Source organism: Hemiscyllium ocellatum, unplaced genomic scaffold (assembly GCF_020745735.1).
Source record: "Hemiscyllium ocellatum isolate sHemOce1 unplaced genomic scaffold, sHemOce1.pat.X.cur. R15, whole genome shotgun sequence".
NCBI lineage: Eukaryota > Metazoa > Chordata > Chondrichthyes > Orectolobiformes > Hemiscylliidae > Hemiscyllium > Hemiscyllium ocellatum.
In genome coordinates this window covers 56,844-62,843 of record NW_026867609.1, presented here as the reverse complement: position 1 = coordinate 62,843, position 6,000 = coordinate 56,844, and the positions used below count along the sequence as shown (strand labels likewise).

General features: G+C 51.4%; 3 non-coding genes across 3 annotated transcripts; all 3 read right to left on the bottom strand.

The window, feature by feature from the left end:
- Nucleotides 1-1,295: 1,295 nt before the first annotated feature.
- On the bottom strand, nucleotides 1,296-1,486 carry LOC132809128 (U2 spliceosomal RNA). Its single transcript, XR_009642213.1, has one exon. It is a non-coding gene; the product is annotated as a U2 spliceosomal RNA (small nuclear RNA).
- Nucleotides 1,487-3,299: 1,813 nt separating this feature from the next.
- Nucleotides 3,300-3,491, bottom strand: LOC132809126 (U2 spliceosomal RNA). Its single transcript, XR_009642211.1, has one exon. It is a non-coding gene; the product is annotated as a U2 spliceosomal RNA (small nuclear RNA).
- Nucleotides 3,492-5,288: 1,797 nt separating this feature from the next.
- On the bottom strand, nucleotides 5,289-5,480 carry LOC132809125 (U2 spliceosomal RNA). Its single transcript, XR_009642210.1, has one exon. It is a non-coding gene; the product is annotated as a U2 spliceosomal RNA (small nuclear RNA).
- Between the last annotated feature and the right edge of the window lie 520 nt (nucleotides 5,481-6,000).

The following is a 6,000-nucleotide window of genomic DNA, read 5'->3' as shown; positions in this document are numbered from 1 at the left end:
GGGAATCCCCGCCCAAACAGCATCGCGGGCTACCGACAGCACTTGGACTGCAGCGGTTCGAGAGAGCAGCTCTCACCAGGCTGATCTCGGCATGGGCGAGAAATGTTGGCCTTGACGGAAAGATCCTATTCATTGCCTCCCCTTGTGTTGGTGTAGCTTGCCATAAATGCCAATCATCGTTTCCCTCACGTACAGGATTCGCTCCTCGGCATTTCCGCATCAATCCGAAAAGTTGCGAAAAGCGAATTACGTCCGTGCACCCTTTCTTTATCGTCCACTTTCAATATCCTCTCTACTTGTATCCGACTCTCTGTGGAGAATGGGGAGGGAGCTGATCTCCCGTGTAAACATGTCACGCTGCAAGCGCGCCTCATCACCACCAGCAGCTCGATTCGACATCTCCGTTCACATTGCTGCAGATCGCTGACAACATTATAATCCGACCCAGTTGACAAACTGACAACTGTTTCGCTACTTGCACCGCAAATGATGACAAATCGTTCCAAATCGTACGGGTGGCACAGTGGATCAGTGGTTAGTACGGCTGCCTGGTGGCACCAGGGAGCTGAAGCCAGTTCCAGCCTTGGGCGATCGTCTGCGTGAATAATCTTTACGTACAGACGTAGCTACTAAAGCAGGTCGCTTCCGTACAGTAGTTTGCGAAGAAACAAACAGAGATGGGGGTTTCACTCTATTCAGGAAACAGACCAAAGACATTTCTTTCTTGTTCAAGAAAATATTAGGATAAATTTGTTGCCTCGGGGGTTGGGGGGGGAGGCGGGGGGGTTGGGAAGGGCTGTGGGGGCTGATCTGATAGCCATTTGACATTGGCTGAGTCATGGGATCCCACAACCTGATTTGACTGTGTTAAAAATCCCACAACACCAGGGTTCAGCCCAACGGGGTTCTTTGAAATTACAGCAGTCACCCCACCCCCCCCCGCCACCGCCGTACCATCGGTGGGATACGTTCCAAGAACGACCGCAGAAGCCCAAAACGGCAGACAAGGCAAATCCATTCATTCAAATTGGCAAGTTACCTTCCTGGCAGGCCCCTGGTTCCAGAATGTTCCCTGTAGCACGTTGGGGTTACCCCTGTCCTGGCTTTCAGCGTGCTGCACCTTCATCAGGTAACTGCAGAGCAGGTTCATAAGACAGAAAACCCGTAACAAAAGACGATAGTTTCCTGCAACTGAAAAGACAATAGATGCAACAATCACTGACTGCCATCAACACGGCAAACTAGCAAAGGCAAGAGATTCACATTGCATTCACCTGCTTTTGAACTTGGGTAGCGTTGGGTGCACCATTCCTGGAAACACTGCAATACCAGGCTGATACATGGAGAGGACAGAGCAAGCCCTTAAGCCATCTCCCTGCTCCAAAAATCCATTTAATACAAACACTCCACCTTCGGGAGATATCAGCGATTAAACTGATAAGAACAGAAACTACACATATTCCAAGCCAAAAGGCCGAGAAGCGATAGCACATTAATACTCCAACGGTGGAGGTCATATTTGCCGACTATCCTTTCCATCAGTTTGATGATATTCAAAGTTCCTTTATTCCCTTACCGTCTACCTTCCTTCCAAGATATCCAACCAGACCGGAAGATCACTCTGCAGCAGTCGCTGTGCTTTACCCGTGGTTTTTCTGTTACGTAGCCGCGTAGGTCGCGCTGACGACCAATCAGATGGCACGGGCCGGAGCCACCGCACGTCAGGTCGACTGCAGAGAGGTTTCTCCCGGTGATCGGGGACAGCGGCGGCGGCAGGGTCATTCATTCCCCCGGCAGGGTCATTCATTCCCCCGGCATCTACAAGATTCACCAGAATTCCTCAGGCAGCACCTTGCAAACCCATGGCCAACGCAGCCTCGAAGGATGACGGCAGCAGATCCACGGGAACACCACCATTCGCAAGTTCTCCCCCGCGCCGAGGCACTCGCTGTCCTGAATTGCAAATATGTCCTTTGTTCCTCCGGTGTTACCGGGTCAAAATCGGGAATCCCGCCCAAACAGCATCGCGGGGCTACCGACAGCACTTGGACTGCAGCGGTTCGAGAGAGCAGCTCACCACCAGGCTGATCTCGGCATGGGCGAGAAATGTTGGCCTTGACGGAAAGATCCTATTCATTGCCTCCCCTTGTGTTGGTGTAGCTTGCCCATAAATGCCAATCATCGTTTCCCTCACGTACAGGATTCGCTCCTCGGCATTCCGCATCAATCCGAAAAGTTGCGAAAAGCGAATTACGTCCGTGCACCCTTTCTTTATCGTCCACTTTCAATATCCTCTCTACTTGTATCCGACTCTCTGTGGAGAATGGGGAGGGAGCTGATCTCCCCGTGTAAACATGTCACGCTGCAAGCGCGCCTCATCACCACCAGCAGCTCGATTCGACATCTCCGTTCACATTGCTGCAGATCGCTGACAACATTATAATCCGACCCAGTTGACAAACTGACAACTGTTTCGCTACTTGCACCGCAAATGATGACAAATCGTTCCAAATCGTACGGGTGGCACAGTGGATCAGTGGTTAGTACGGCTGCCTGGTGGCACCAGGGAGCTGAAGCCAGTTCCAGCCTTGGGCGATCGTCTGCGTGAATAATCTTTACGTGCAGACGTAGCTACTAAAGCAGGTCGCTTCCGTACAGTAGTTTGCGAAGAAACAAACAGAGATGGGGGTTTCACTCTATTCAGGAAACAGACCAAAGACATTTCTTTCTTGTTCAAGAAAATATTAGGATAAATTTGTTGCCTCGGGGTTGGGGGGGGAGGCGGGGGGGTTGGGAAGGGGCTGTGGGGGCTGATCTGATAGCCATTTGACATTGGCTGAGTCATGGGATCCCACAACCTGATTTGACTGTGTTAAAAATCCCACAACACCAGGGTTCAGCCCAACGGGGTTCTTTGAAATTACAGCAGTCACCCCACCCCCCGCCACCGCCGTACCATCGGTGGGATACGTTCCAAGAACGACCGCAGAAGCCCAAAACGGCAGACAAGGGCAAATCCATTCATTCAAATTGGCAAGTTACCTTCCTGGCAGGCCCCTGGTTCCAGAATGTTCCCTGTAGCACGTTGGGGTTACCCCTGTCCTGGCTTTCAGCGTGCTGCACCTTCATCAGGTAACTGCAGAGCAGGTTCATAAGACAGAAAACCCGTAACAAAAGACGATAGTTTCCTGCAACTGAAAAGACAATAGATGCAACAATCACTGACTGCCATCAACACGGCAAACTAGCAAAGGCAAGAGATTCACATTGCATTCACCTGCTTTTGAACTTGGGTAAGCGTTGGGTGCACCATTCCTGGAAACACTGCAATACCAGGCTGATACATGGAGAGGACAGAGCAAGCCCTTAAGCCATCTCCCTGCTCCAAAAATCCATTTAATACAAACACTCCCACCTTCGGGAGATATCAGCGATTAAACTGATAAGAACAGAAACTACACATATTCCAAGCCAAAAGGCCGAGAAGCGATAGCACATTAATACTCCAACGGTGGAGGTCATATTTGCCGACTATCCTTTCCATCAGTTTGATGATATTCAAAGTTCCTTTATTCCCTTACCGTCTACCTTCCTTCCAAGATATCCAACCAGACCGGAAGATCACTCTGCAGCAGTCGCTGTGCTTTCCCCGTGCTTTTCTGTCCATCTGTTACGTAGCCGCGTAGGTCGCGCTGACGACCAATCAGATGGCACGGGCCGGAGCCACCGCACGTCAGGTCGACTGCAGAGAGGTTTCTCCCGGTGATCGGGGGGACAGCGGCGGCGGCAGGGTCATTCATTCCCCCGGCATCTACAAGATTCACCAGAATTCCTCAGGCAGCACCTTGCAAACCCATGGCCAACGCAGCCTCGAAGGATGACGGCAGCAGATCCACGGGAACACCACCCTTCGCAAGTTCTCCCCCCGCGAGGCACTCGCTGTCCTGAATTGCAAATATGTCCTTGTTCCTCTCCGGTGTTACCGGGTCAAAATCGGGAATCCCCGCCCAAACAGCATCGCGGGGCTACCGACAGCACTTGGACTGCAGCGGTTCGAGAGAGCAGCTCACCACCAGGCTGATCTCGGCATGGGCGAGAAATGTTGGCCTTGACGGAAAGATCCTATTCATTGCCTCCCCTTGTGTTGGTGTAGCTTGCCCATAAATGCCAATCATCGTTTCCCTCACGTACAGGATTCGCTCCTCGGCATTCCGCATCAATCCGAAAAGTTGCGAAAAGCGAATTACGTCCGTGCACCCTTTCTTTATCGTCCACTTTCAATATCCTCTCTACTTGTATCCGACTCTCTGTGGAGAATGGGGAGGGAGCTGATCTCCCCGTGTAAACATGTCACGCTGCAAGCGCGCCTCATCACCACCAGCAGCTCGATTCGACATCTCCGTTCACATTGCTGCAGATCGCTGACAACATTATAATCCGACCCAGTTGACAAACTGACAACTGTTTCGCTACTTGCACCGCAAATGATGACAAATCGTTCCAAATCGTACGGGTGGCACAGTGGATCAGTGGTTAGTACGGCTGCCTGGTGGCACCAGGGAGCTGAAGCCAGTTCCAGCCTTGGGCGATCGTCTGCGTGAATAATCTTTACGTACAGACGTAGCTACTAAAGCAGGTCGCTTCCGTACAGTAGTTTGCGAAGAAACAAACAGAGATGGGGGTTTCACTCTATTCAGGAAACAGACAAAGACATTTCTTTCTTGTTCAAGAAAATATTAGGATAAATTTGTTGCCTCGGGGTTGGGGGGGAGGCGGGGGGGTTGGGAAGGGGCTGTGGGGGCTGATCTGATAGCCATTTGACATTGGCTGAGTCATGGGATCCCACAACCTGATTTGACTGTGTTAAAAATCCCACAACACCAGGTTTCAGCCCAACGGGGTTCTTTGAAATTACAGCAGTCACCCCACCCCCGCCACCGCCGTACCATCGGTGGGATACGTTCCAAGAACGACCGCAGAAGCCCAAAACGGCAGACAAGGGCAAATCCATTCATTCAAATTGGCAAGTTACCTTCCTGGCAGGCCCCTGGTTCCAGAATGTTCCCTGTAGCACGTTGGGGTTACCCCTGTCCTGGCTTTCAGCGTGCTGCACCTTCATCAGGTAACTGCAGAGCAGGTTCATAAGACAGAAAACCCGTAACAAAAGACGATAGTTTCCTGCAACTGAAAAGACAATAGATGCAACAATCACTGACTGCCATCAACACGGCAAACTAGCAAAGGCAAGAGATTCACATTGCATTCACCTGCTTTTGAACTTGGGTAGCGTTGGGTGCACCATTCCTGGAAACACTGCAATACCAGGCTGATACATGGAGAGGACAGAGCAAGCCCTTAAGCCATCTCCCTGCTCCAAAAATCCATTTAATACAAACACTCCCACCTTCGGGAGATATCAGCGATTAAACTGATAAGAACAGAAACTACACATATTCCAAGCCAAAAGGCCGAGAAGCGATAGCACATTAATACTCCAACGGTGGAGGTCATATTTGCCGACTATCCTTTCCATCAGTTTGATGATATTCAAAGTTCCTTTATTCCCTTACCGTCTACCTTCCTTCCAAGATATCCAACCAGACCGGAAGATCACTCTGCAGCAGTCGCTGTGCTTTACCCGTGGTTTTCTGTTACGTAGCCGCGTAGGTCGCGCTGACGACCAATCAGATGGCACGGGCCGGAGCCACCGCACGTCAGGTCGACTGCAGAGAGGTTTCTCCCGGTGATCGGGGACAGCGGCGGCGGCAGGGTCATTCATTCCCCCGGCAGGGTCATTCATTCCCCCGGCATCTACAAGATTCACCAGAATTCCTCAGGCAGCACCTTGCAAACCCATGGCCAACGCAGCCTCGAAGGATGACGGCAGCAGATCCACGGGAACAACACCACCATTCGCAAGTTCTCCCCCCCGCCGAGGCACTCGCTGTCCTGAATTGCAAATATGTCCTTGTTCCTCCGGTGTTACCGGGTCAAAATCGG